At 40.5% G+C, this 13659-nt stretch overlaps 1 protein-coding gene across 2 annotated transcripts in view; it reads left to right on the top strand.

The window, feature by feature from the left end:
- The first annotated feature begins 3604 nt into the window (after positions 1-3604).
- LPAR1 (lysophosphatidic acid receptor 1) overlaps positions 3605-13659 on the top strand; it is a 68030-nt gene continuing 57975 nt past the window's right edge. For both annotated transcript variants that reach the window (XM_026713463.2, XM_087926529.1), the window contains exon 1: positions 3605-4569. The gene's annotated coding sequence lies outside the window, so the exon portion shown is untranslated. The remainder of the gene's footprint in view (positions 4570-13659) is intronic.

The following is a 13659-nucleotide window of genomic DNA, read 5'->3' as shown; positions in this document are numbered from 1 at the left end:
CAGGATAGAAATAGCTCCAGAAAAGAGTGAATGCCATGACTGCACAATTGATTTTTATACCTAGATAAACTAAAATTAAGTAACTTTTAAGCATCCAATGATTTTCTGATAAGTAGTTTTGGGTAATGAAGGGAAAAAGTTTGGGAAACAGATATAAAACATTACTCTCCTCCCAATGCTGTGATGAGATAATTCCAGTTTCAGGTGTTTTCTTTTTTTAAAGTAGGTTTTTATGATTTAAAAATCACCATACTGAATGATTACAGTGAAAGCCAGACTGTTCCAGCAGTTCACATTCCAAACTAGGAATGGGGAACTGCGTTCTACCTTAGGCATAAAAGTTAGTTCATTGACCTTGGGCCAGGCACTCCTTCTCCACTCTAGGGAGAATCAGAATCAGAATTGAGCTGGAAGGTACCTCGGAGGTCATCTAGTCCAGCAGGAGATCCTATACCATTTCAGACAAATAACTGTCCGGTCTCTTCTAAAGAAACCTCCAGTGATGGGGCACCCACAACATCTGGTGGCAAGCTGTTCCACTGCTTAATTGTCCTCACTTTTAGGAAGTTTCTCCTTATTTCCGGGTTGCTTCTCTCCTTGATTAGTTTCGATCCATTGTTACTTGTCCTGCCCTCTGATGTTTTGGAAAAATAAATTTCTAATAATGGTGGCTAGCAAAATGCGTGGACTTGTAGGCATCAGGGGTCAAGTCTGAGTGGCATGCCAAGAAACCACACGAATCAAAAGGTTTCAACCTGAAGTTATGCCACGGGGCCAAAAGGGTGGAGTGGGATTGTCCGAGCAGTACTATGTGACAGTGCAAGTGGGGTCAAGGCCATAGAATTCAAACCCATTCCCCTTAAACATCTGGACAAAGACCACATGGGAAAGTGCCTCTTGAGAAATATCACAACTGGTCAACTGAATAGATGGAAGAGACTTTTTAAAAATGTTCTTTGGAGGACAAGAGGGGAGTCTGTCATGTTCCTCCCATGTATTTCTTGCTAATTTATAGTTTATAGGGAAGTGTTAGAGTTTATACTTCCCTGACCCTCCAGGCATTCAGGTATTTTCATTCCCCAGAATGATGGGAAGAGCGCTGGCAGAACTGAACCAATATTTATTTGTAATTCTTACAAACAGAGAAGAAGTGATAGAGGGAGTTGAAACTGCAGGAACCTTCGGTGAGAGTGACCATGTCATACTAGAATTCAACATAACGCAAACACAAGCAACAGAACATAATGACATCAGAGTCTTGGATTTTAAAAGAGCTGATTTCAATAAACTCAGAGAGGACTTGGGAAAGATTCCATGGATGAAAATCCTAAAGGGGAAAACAACTCAAGAATTTTGGGAAACTCTAAAAAGTATGATCATAGAAGCCCAGACCAGCACAATACCATTGAGAAAGAAAAACAAGAAATCCAAGAAGAAACCAGCATGGCTGCACAAAGATCTCTCTGGCAAATTAAAAGAAAAAAAGGACAAGTACAAAAATGGACATACAACTAAGGTAGAATAGCCAGAATCTGCAAAGACAAAGTCAGGATAGCAAAGGCTCAGAACAAACAAAGACTTGCAACAAAAGTCAAAGATAATAAAAAAAGTTTCTTCCAACATATAAATAACAAGAAAAAAATCAAGGAAACAGTTGGTCCACTAAAGAGAGAAGATGGCAAGGAAGTAACAGGCAACAGAGAGAAAGCAGAACTGCTTAACTCATTCTTTGCATCCGTCTTCACGCAAAAAGAAACTATAGCTCAACGCACCAAAATCATAACTGTAAAAGACAGACCAGAAATAAAAGTTAAAATAAGCAAAAAAAAATAGTAAGAGAAGACCTGTCTGATCTTGATGAAAACAAATCACTGGGGCCTGATGGATTAAATCCAGAGTTTTAAGGAGCTGGCAGAGGTCATCTCAGAACCACTGCATCATATCTTTCAAAAATCCTGGAGCACCGGGGAACTACCAGAGGACTGGAAAAGAGCTGACGTGGTTCCCTTCTTCAAAAAAGGAAAAAAAAAACAGACCCAGGAAACTATAGACCAATCAGCCTAACATCAATACCCAGGAAGATACCGGAAAAGATAATAAAACAGATCTGCCAACATCTAGAAACAAGTAAACTAATAACTAGCAGTCAGCACAGGTTTGTTAAAAACAGGTCATGCCAAACCAATCTTATTTCATTCTTCAACAAGTCACTAAATTAGTAGACCAGCAAAATACTGTGGACATAATATATTTAGATTTCAGCAAGGCGTTCGACAAAGTAGACCACAACCTACTTCTTAGTAAGCTAGAAAAAAGTGGAATAGATAGCACTAGATGGTCTGGCAACTGGCTGGCAAACTGTACTCAACGAGTAGTCCTTAATGGGTCTAAGTCTACATGGAGGGAAGTAAGCAGTGGGGTGCCACAAGTTCCGTCTCAGGCCCAGTACTCTTCAATATCTTCATTAATGACTTAGATGAGGGAATAGAAGGGGAACTTACCAAATTTGCAGATGATACTAAGCTGGTAGGAATAGCTAACATCCAAGATCCAGATGGATCTTGACAGACTAGAATACTGGACCATATCTAACAAAGTGAAATTCAGTGTAGAGAAAAGTAAAGTCCTACACTTAGGCAAGAAAAACCAAAAGTACATATATAGACTGGGTGAAACCAGGCTCAATAGCAGTAACTGTGAGAGGGATCTTGGAGTCTTAGTGGACAAACAGTTAAATAGGGGCCAACAGTGTGCAGCAACAGCCAAAAAAGCTAATGCAATCCTAAGTTGCATTAACAGAGGGATACAATTGAGATCAAGTAAGGTACTAATAACACCCTATAAAGCCTTAGGAAGACCACACCTAGAGTACTGCATTCAATTTTGGTCACCACATTATAAAAAAGATGTTGAGACTCTAGAAAAAGTGCAGAGAAGAGCAACCAGGATGATGAGGGGACTGGAGGCTAAAACATACACCAAGTTTTACAAGTTGCAGGAACTGGGCTTGGCTAGTCTAGTAAAGAGAAGGACCAGGGGAGACATGATAGCAGTCTTCCAATATCTGAGGGGCTGCCACAGAGAGGAAGGGTCAAGCTATTTTCTAAAGCTCCTGTAGGCCAGACAAGGAATAATGGATGGAAACTGAACAAGGAGAGCTTCAACCTGGAAATAAGGAGAAGCTTTCTGCAAGTGAGAACAATCAACCAATGGAACAGCTTGCCCTGGGAAGTTGTGGGAGCTCCATCACTTGAGACTTTCAAGAAGAGATTGAACTGCCATTGGTCAGAAATGGTGTAGGGCCTCCCGCTTGGGGGTGTGTGTGTGTGTGGACTAGATGACCTACAAGGTCCTTTCCAACTCTGATTATCTGTTAAATCTGTTATGCCTATCCTGTGAGGTTATTCACTTTCTTACATATCTCTTAACGTGAGCGTTTACTTTGAGTTCAGCCCATTTGTGAGAAATCCAATACACAAATAAATGCATGGTAACAATCTAAAGTTATCTGCGGGACATCTGGTTGAGGAAGCCGAGCTTACACCGTTTGGTTTTTATCGGTCCCCGGAGTTTAAAGTTCAACTCCGGCACGACTCGAACCTTTGCTTACCGAGGGAAGAAAAGTGGCCCGGGCCAACTCTCATCCCTCCCGAACGAGTTTTTCTGGTTCCCTAACCACCTCGCTTGGTTCAGTTGGGGTGGCCCAAGGAACCGGGTCACAAGAGGAGAAAAGAATACGTTGACTCGCTCGGAGGAGAGGGAGCGTGGAAAGAAGGAGAGACACGCCGCGGTGGTGAAGGGGGACGCAACTGAGTGACACTCCCTCCTTTGGAAAAGGCGCTAAGATTTGCGCGCACAGCGAGAGAAGCAAGGCGGAGCGCGATACCTCAGCGACTCCGGGCAGGTGAGAAAAGGCGGGAAAAAAAAGAAAGAAAGAAAGAAGAGAAGAAGCCGCCGCCTCGCCGAAATTGCTTCTAGGCGGGCCAGGAGCCAAGCGGAGGGAGCGCAAGGCAACCACCCCACCCACCGGACTGCACACAGACACACCGCCCTGCGGAGGCTGCAGACGCGGGCGGCGCCTCGCAACTTTTCCCTTCGCTCTTTCTCTCCCCCCCGCCTTCCCCCACCCTCCCCAACGTCGGATGAGCAGGGTTGCCGCGCCAGAGGCTGCCGCAGCCTCCCCTTCGCCTCTTGTCTCTCGGCCGAGCAGCGAGCGCGCCCTTCTCGCTTTCGCCCCCTGCCAGAAGCGACGCCGGGGCAAAAGGATGGTGTTCCTGACGCGGCCGCCGCCGCAGCCGCTGCTGCTGCCGCCGCCGCCGCCGCCTCCTTCTCCTCCTTCCCGCTGCAGCTACCCCGCAGCCAAGTGAGGGCGAAGAGTCCACCGACTTGGAAAAGAGGCACGCCACAAGCAGGCGGCTGGCTGGAAAAGGCGGCGAGGGCGGGAAGACACCCCCCCCCGGTCGCTCCTCCGGCTCGGTCTGCGAGCTGCTAGGTGGGACGAGAAAGTCTGCGGGGGTAAAAAGCGGCAGCAGCCTCCCGGGGTGAGGGAAGAGACTTCGCCTGGCCCAGGTAACTGTCTCTTGGGGATTTAAGGGGGGAGTTTCTGGAAAGGCAACGGGCGTCTTTCCTTCCTTCCTTCCTTTCTCTCTCTCTCTCTCTCTTTTGGCTCGGGCAGGGCTGCTTTTTGGTGTCTCCGCCACCATTCTTGGCCGGTTGAGTCGGGAAGAAAAGCAGCCCAGGTCTGCTTTTCTCCCCCCACTTTCCCCCCCCCTCAAGGAAAAGAAGCCGTCGCGAAAAACTCAAAACTTTCCTCCCACCTTCCTTTTCTTGCCTCTGGCGACTTTTGGAGTTTTCTTCCGCTTCTTTTTGTAGACTTAAAACTTACACTGCTCTTGGGTCGTCGTCGTCGTCGTCCCGTCCCCCGTCCCCTCCTTTCTGCCCCGTTGCCTGTGTATTTGAGAAAAATAATTGGGAGTGTTTAGGAACGATACTTTCTTGTCTGGAAGTCTCCCCCCCCGCTTTCCATGGGTCCCGTTCTCCCCCCCCTTGCTGACACGTCTCTGGTTTTTCAATTAGTGGAACTAAATTCCACCTCAACCCCCCCCCCCTCGCTGCTTTCTTCTAGGGATGTTAATGGAAACAAGAAGCAGTCTAAATCTATTCTGTGTGGGCTGCCTTCCTCTTCAAGTGTACTTTAGCTTTTGTTTTAGGAAAACTGCCTCTATAATAAACAGGGATTCCTCTGCATCTGTGGTTGGAAGATTATAGCTCTACTGGGGGGGGAACGGGACTTGCCGTTTTAAGTTCTTATCTTCCAAATGGCTTAAATGTGTATTTATGCCTCTCATTTGAAGCCATGTGGTATTTTAATGTTTAAAAGAAAGAAGACACCCTAGAGTTATTGCTTCCATCCTGGGTTGAAGTGCTGGGATACTCGAAAGGCTCTTATTGGAGCATTAACTCCTCCTTTAACTTTCTTCTTCCCAAGGCAGAATCTTTACTTAGAGAGTGCCTGTAATGTCATTTAATGGGGATTATGTATTCCATCCTACTGATTTTATTCATATTCACACTGGCAACGTTGCAAAAATGGTTGATGGGCTGTTATGCAATCTATGCTGGTGATTGGATTCTCTTCTGTGTCGCGTATTCAGTTATACAGCATAGCAGTAATCACATGGATTACAAAAACTTTTTTGGTCTTCAGTCGGTTTTACATCACCATCCACATCTTCTTTATGAGCATCAGAATGGCTAAATCATCTTAGTTGATTAAATATTTGCATTTCCCTTTTTTGTAGAGTATGGTCTACATTTGCTGGAATATAGGGCTAGGTGTACTGTATAGATGCCAGGTATCTTGTGAATTTCTTCAATGGACTGACATAATTTCCAGAATAATAAGGGACACATGAGTTATGTGATACAGAATTGTCACAAATTCTAGACTGACTGAAGGCCTTTCAGAGGTCCTTTATTCATCTACTTCATCATCTATCCACAGGTTCCCTCAGCAAAGAGAGAAGAAAGTCTATTGATATAACTTTGTGAAACATGATCAATTGAGGGATCAAGGCAATGTACTATAGAACTTTTGGGTATTCTATCTAATGAAATGTATGAAAGATTTGAGTAAGCTAAGCAAGCCTAACCAAACATAAAGTATGTCACATTAAAAAAAAAAAAAAAGAAAATAAATGAATGTTAGAATCAAGTGGACCATAGAGTATTTTCATTGCTAGTCTTCTTTGACTCAAAAAGTGAAATGGAAATTCTTTTCATAAGACTATTGATTACATGTATTATCTTGCCTTGCTGGGTTCTACTCCATGTTGCACAAGTCTGTCCTTTTTTGGAATTTGCCCAAGTCCATTTCTGATTCTGAAGAATGTTCATTTACCATGGATCGGAAAACCCAAACATATTGGCAACCAATTCTTAGTGGAAGATGCCATTAGTTTTATAAGGATACATAATTGCCATTGAACTTTAAAAGCGGTAAAAATGGTAATGTAACATGTTATCACTACAAGAAGCATCCAAATATTAGAATTATTATGCCATTATTACACAGGTTATATAAAACTATGACTCTCGCATTCATTACCTAAGCAGTAGATGTTCTGAGTGGGTTTCAATTATATCATGATGGAGGGCAAACAAAGCAAAACCATTAGTCTGAAAAGATAGAGATGCTGTTTAGCCAAAAGCTAAACTAGACAATTAGAAAACTATAGGTTGTACATAATTTGCATGTCAATAAAGAATCAGTGTTCTAATTGGGTATGAAATGGTTGGAACAAATTAAATCAGTTTGGAACTAATTAAACTGCCTTGCCCCCAGAAACATTATTGGCATTGGCCTTCAAACCCTTAAACTGTTTGGAGCCAATCAATTAAGAATACTCTTATAAGCCTTTATTTTATCAGTGGTAACTAAAACTATCTGCCTTAAATAGGAAAAAAATAGGTTGGTGTGCATGAGGAACAAGATCTTGGTTGGTGGACATGTATTTATGGAATTACATCTTTGAAATAAATATATATGATTTATAGAGATGGACAAGAACTATCATTCCAGGACTCAAATTTTTGTTGGATCCTAAATCAGTCAAGTTCTCTTCCAAATCATGTTAGTTTAGGTGGTTTTCCAGAAGTTAATCTTTTGAGCCAGAATCTATTTCTCACATTGGACCCAAGAAATCAGAACATGGGAACCAGTTTGGGAACCATGTTTCACCATAGACTTCCAGCTGGGAAGAGTAAAAACTGCCCAACCACTCCTGGAATAGCTGGATCAGTGTGATCCAGAGAACCAAATGGAACATTCAAGAGTATTCCAGAATATTTGATTCCTGTTAGCAGGTTTTGTAAAAGCTTCCCACCTTGAGAACACGTTAAATGTTTTAATACTATAATTATACACTATTATGCATGATTAATTGTACCAGATTTGAAGGCAATATTATATGTCATTAGTTAATTTTTATTTTCATGATTATTTTTATCATTTTCCCCCAGAAGTTAGAATTGCAGAACTAAATACAATTAATAAACATATTTAGCAATTATAACAAGAAAATTAGACCATCATCAGTTAGGAGAAACACGAATCAGCTCAACAAGATGGAGATCTGGCAGAACAGAAAGACTTATTGATCAAAGGAATACTATTCAGAATAGGGGAGGATAGACTTCTCTAAGAACAACATTCCAGAGATCAATGCAATACACAATTATACATTGAACAAATCTGGCTTGCCAGTAGTACATGTGAAAAGGATGTTCCAGTAGATCATAAGCTAAAAATGCCTAAACAATATGATGGCAACTGTTAAGTAACCCAGAGCCACAGATATAGAACTTTAAATTTCTCCCTGTTAATTTTCATCTTATTAAATTCAGCCCACAGGTCATGTATATATGCATTAAAAAAATCTCTTTCCATTCTAAAATGTTGCCCACTTCTTATAGTTTTATGTATCTGCAGATCTGATAATTGCCTCATCCAAATCGTTCATAACAATGTTGCAGAGCGTAAAACCCAGGACAAAAATCCAAAATCCATACTGCTCATCAAGCTAATAGAAACTGGTTCTGAGTGCTCTCTGGGATGGTCATTCAATTAATTGTGAATCCGTCTATCAGATGTATTATCTAAGCTCATATAGCTTTAACATTTTCTTAATGAGGAGGTAATAAAAGGTTTTACCTAGTGCTTTTTTGAGATCACAGCACACTGTGTCCACAACATTCCTCTAATCTAATAAGTTAGTGACTCTATCTAAAGGGAGATAAAGTTAGTTTATGAACTCTTGGGATAAAGCCATGCTGGCTTGTGATTTTTGCACTCCTACGACTGTTCTCACAAACATGCTTCTCAAACACATTGCCCACCAGAGGTGGTATTCAGCAGGTTCTGACCAGTTCTGGAGAACCAGTAGTGGAAATTTTGAGTAGTTTGGAGAACCGGCAAATACCACCTCCAATTGACCCCGCCCCATCCCGAGTCCCAGCTGATAGGCTGGGTCTTCTTTTGTTGCCCTGCACAGGAGAACAGAGCTGGAAAGCAGGTTAGTGGGGTGGGGAGGAAATAGGATTTTGCAGTAACCTTCCCATGCCACGCCAACCAAGCCATGCCCACCAAGCCATGCCCACAGAACTGGTAGTAAGAAATTTTGAATCCCACCGCTGTTGCCCACAATAGGTATGAAGCTATTACAGACAGATCTGTAAATTCATATGTCTTCCTTTTCTCTATTTAGCTTTCCTGTGATCTTCTAAGACTTTACTATTTTTGATCAAAGAATATACTTGGAAGTTCTGGGATTACCTTCACTGGTTCCTTCAGTACCCTAGAGCAAGATTCATCGGACCTCACAGAATTCATTAAAATTGGATTTTTTTTCTCCTCACCTGTCCAGAGTTACTGGGCAATGATAGCTAGTGCTTCATTTCCATAAAAGCTTAATAAAATTTGTTAGTCGGAAAAGAATGCTACCATGACTCTTCTCTTACAACATTGTATTTTTAGAAACAGTCATTCACTAACACCAATACAGATAGTGCTTGACTTACAACAGTTCATCTAGATGATAATAATAATAATAATAATAATAATAATAATAATAATAATACTTTATTTGCGGTCACAGACCAAAACACAAGTACAACAAAAGAAGAACATGGGAAAATTAGTCATTTAGTGGCTGTTCGAAGTTACAGCAGTGGTTTATGACTGTTTTTCACATTCACAATCATTGCATCATCCTGGTGGTCATGTGATCAAAATTCAGATGCTTGGCAACTGGTTCATACTTAAGACAATTGCAGTGTTCTAGGGTCATGTTATCAGTTTTGTGACCTTCTGACAAGCAAAGTCAATGGGGAAACCAGATTCAGTTTACAACTGTGTTACTATCTTAACAACTGCAACTGTTCACTTAACAATCATGACAAGAAAGGCCATGAAAGGGGACAAAACTCACTTAACAACTGTCTTATTTACCAACAGAAATTTTGGGCTCAATTGTAGTCGTAAGTCGAGGAATACATGTACTACATTGTGTCTTTTCTTCTCAATTACCTTTTTCCCCAAGTTTGGGAAACATTTAATTTCTGTTCATCTGTGAAAATTGCCAGTTCTTCAATTTGCTTGTATTGTCATAGGGCAAAATTCTCATATTACTATAAAGCAGGAAACATATACACAGCAGTTTTTAGCATTTCAAACTTTAGGTTGTGATATTTGTGTCATAGTGGTTGTTTATACAGTTAATTTTGGCTTACCAGGCTTCTGCTCTGTCATTTGTGAAAGCAGTGTGTTTATATGTAGACAAAAACCTTACATTTACTGAGAAGAAGGTCCTGCTATGTCTAGAGAATTTAGTCACAGGAATATCTGCATAGAAATGCAGCCTTAAACCCTACATTTTTTTTTGCAAAATCTGAACTGTGTTGCAATTGATACTTCAGTTTTATAATAGTAATTTGTTCTGTTTCAATATAAAAATGATAAACAATTTCTGGACAAATTAAAATTCTGTACTAATAATATTAATTCTTACTACTATTTAACGGCATGTTTCACGTAAGTATTGTGAATAAATGGGCTATTTTTTGTTCCAAATGTTTTATAGTATGAAAAGAGTCTGAATTTAACTTTAAAAATGTATGTAAATCCTGCTGTTAAGTTTTATTGTTAAATGCAATAAAATATAATCCTGTGTATCTGGCTATCAAAATGCTTTAAATAATCTAATCTAATCTTTCTGACTTTGAGGATTCATAATCTCTGTTCAAATTCTTAGCTGGATCAAAGCCTAGGCTTAAGTTTCCTTCAATTTAATAAAAAACAATTATGCTATAGTATATAGCCAATAAACTCTAATCACTGCTAGAGTGCAGTGATCTTTTATAGATACAATTACAACATTTTCACATAGGAGACAAAAATCAAATGTTGTAGACTTAAATATGTAAAGGAGTAATATTTATTTTGATGATTGTGTGCCTTACAATATCTTAGAGTAAGAGCCTAATATTAATAATGGATTTAGTCATTCAAAGAAGTGGTGGGTTTATCTTAATTCCATGTGTTCAAGTGAAGATATAGCCATATGTCTGGGATGCTTTAACCTGGATTCCAATATGGAGTGTAGGATTGAGTCTAATGGTCTAAGCAGCTCCTTTCAGGTCTATAATTCTCTGTGGAAATAATTTTCTATCAGGACTAGTTGGCCAAATAACATTGGAGATAGGTATTCATCTTGTATATCCACTGGCTGAAACATCTTGCTATAGTAGGTTTTAGTAGGTTTGTTTTTACATTGTGTCATCGTCTAAGCCAGGGGTCCCCAACCACCGGTCCGGGGACCGGGACCGGTCCGTGGAACAATTTCTACCGGGCCGCTGGTTTGCTGGGCGACGCCATCTTGTTTTGATGAAAAAGTGCTTCCGGTGAGCTTTTCTGGGTAGAAAGCGGCGTTTGGGTGCTGAAAGAATCCTCGCGCCTTAGTTTCATCGGGGGGGGGGCGGCTTCAAACAAAACTAAGGTGCGAGGATTCTTTCAGCACGCATGGCAAGGCGAGCCGAGCGACCGTCCCAAAGCTGTCGCGAAGCCCATCGACACAGGTACAAAGGAGGAGTTGAAGGTGGAGGGGAGAAGCGGGGGACGGCTGGCTGGCCAGTCGCTCGGCTCGCCTTGCCATGCGTGCTGATGCCAGTACCGGGCCGTGGATGATTTTGTGATGCCGGTACCGGGCCGCGGCACAAAAAAGGTTGGGGACCACTGCTCTAAGCCAGTTACTTAGTGCTGAGATGCTAAAAATGGTTAGGGAGCAAAGTTCCATCCAAATGTCCTGGAATAAAACTTCATAAACCTAAGCCAATGGGGCCTCTTATCACAGTTTATAGAAATTGTTGTGCAGAATATCTAAAAGGCTTCTTATAGTCTAGTCTTGGTTAAGAGTCTTCCCTAAATAAAGGTTTAAATTATGACTCAGTGAACCATTTTCTGCATCTTGGAGAAACTTTTATCAACACACAAATTGACTGTAGTTTTGGAAAAAACAGTATTGGGGGAGTGGGCCCTGCTCTTTCTGTTTACATTGCTAAGGATTTAGATTTGTTTTTCTTGGTTTATATCTATGGTATAACTATGTTTAAAAAATGGAAGGACTGCCAGTTCGTTCATACAGTTTCAGCACTATGTAAAAACAAACATATGTGAAAATAGGTCCTAGCTTTTGACTACCAAAAGTACACAAAAATATGTAAAATAGATGTTCTGATGTTTTAGCCTCATTATAAATTACATATAATGTAATTATGCATAACATGTTATGTGTGTGTGTGTTTTACACACACACACACGGATAGATTTTGTCATTTGTTGGATTAAAACTTGCACCGAATTACCATAGGTTTTATACTGTTTTATTTTCCCCTTCAATCTGAGCATGAAATGAAGAGTTTGTATGTTAATTAACAGCCTAATCCAAAATGAAAATAGAACACCCCATCTCTAGAAATATTAAGTCCTGACTGATTCAATAGAAATTTCCTCCTTGGTATGTCCCTTTAGAATGAGCCAGAAAATCCATTTACATTTGCCTCTTTCACTGACCAGATGGATTTAGTAACCATTTGGCTGGGTTTACACAATTGCGTACATTGAAACTAAACATACTTCATGCTTAGGCAACATTTGATTACTCTGTAATTTGTAATCTATGGTTTATGGTGTAATGTACTTTGTGAATTCATCAACTGTGACATACTTAACAAACCCTGACTTAATTAGATACCAGAATCAAGTTACTAGTATTTGTTGTGCTTTGGAATACTGGGAAAAGCATTGTATAATGATTATAGCAATAGCACTTAGACTTATATACTGCTTCATGGTGCTTTACAGCCTCTCTAAGCGGTTTATAGAGTTAGCATATCGCTCCAACAATCTGGGTCCTCATTTTACCCACCTCGGAAGGATGGAAGGCTGAGTCAACCTTGAGACAGTGAGACTTAAACTGCTGAACTGCTGGCAGCCAAAAGTAGCCTGTAGTACCGGACTCTAACCACTGCGCCACCATGGCCTATACTTATGGTGACTGTGTGTGTTTCAGTGGGCTTTCCAAGAAGGATATTGGAAATATGATCATGATTAAAGTTTTACTATGATGGGATACCACGGAATATATGTCTTGCTTTGAATCACCCAAGTTTGGTTAATCAATATTAAGTTTGTATTTGCCCACTGTATTTGCCCACTTCCTGTCCAGTTATGTTTGGATCTAAGAGGTGATGCTCATCTCTATTTCTTAGTTTAAGGAGCCAGCGTTGTCCGGAGACATTACATATGCTATGTGCCGAGGTGATGGAAGGCTACACTGAAGTGATATGTATTTATTTACTTGCATTTACATGCTTTCCAACTGCTAGATGGGCAGGAGCTGCAGCAAGTAATGGGAGCTTACCTATCGCCTGGGTCTCGAACCCAGGCTGTCAGCTTTCCAGCTGACAACTTAGTATCTTTAACCACTAAGTCATCGCACCCCCTCCCATTGTACATGGAACCTCGTATTTTTATGGTATACAAATTGCTATGCAGAAGGCCATTTTGTTGTTGAACAACTCTTGCAGATAATGGGAGAAAGTTAGAGGATTAGAATTCTTCCTAAATTTTTTGCTGTCTGTGAAAGCACAGGTATCTTGACAATGTCCATGAATTCCTTTATCCAATTGGATTTTTGTATCAGCTCCAATCCTTTCTCAGGAAAACAAGTACTGCCTTGTTTAAATGCATGCTCTATGTGAGGCTTCCCATTAAAGGCAAATCTGGAATTTTAAGATGTTTTTATTTCACTGGCTTTTTGATCATCTGTTAACAATTTTACTGAAGGATTAGAAAATAAATGTATTAAAAATGGAAAATGAATTAGTAAACATGGGCTGAATGGTCACTTGGTGACTAGAAAGGAGAAAGTTGAGTTAAGAAAGCCCTTTCTTAAATTCTAATATGAGAAAGGAAGGTTAAAATGAAACCATAAGTAGGCAGTATGACTAACAGAAGACTCATCCCAGTTGCTCTGTTTTGAGGTTACAGTACATTATTATTCCAAATTCCAAAACAATTTCCATGCCAGTCTATGTCTTGCA

The sequence above is a fragment of the Pseudonaja textilis genome, chromosome 2 (genome assembly GCF_049901715.1).
Source record: "Pseudonaja textilis isolate UNSWEBS1 chromosome 2, rPseTex1.2, whole genome shotgun sequence".
Lineage (NCBI taxonomy): Eukaryota > Metazoa > Chordata > Lepidosauria > Squamata > Elapidae > Pseudonaja > Pseudonaja textilis.
This window is presented reverse-complemented; position numbering and strand designations above follow the sequence as displayed.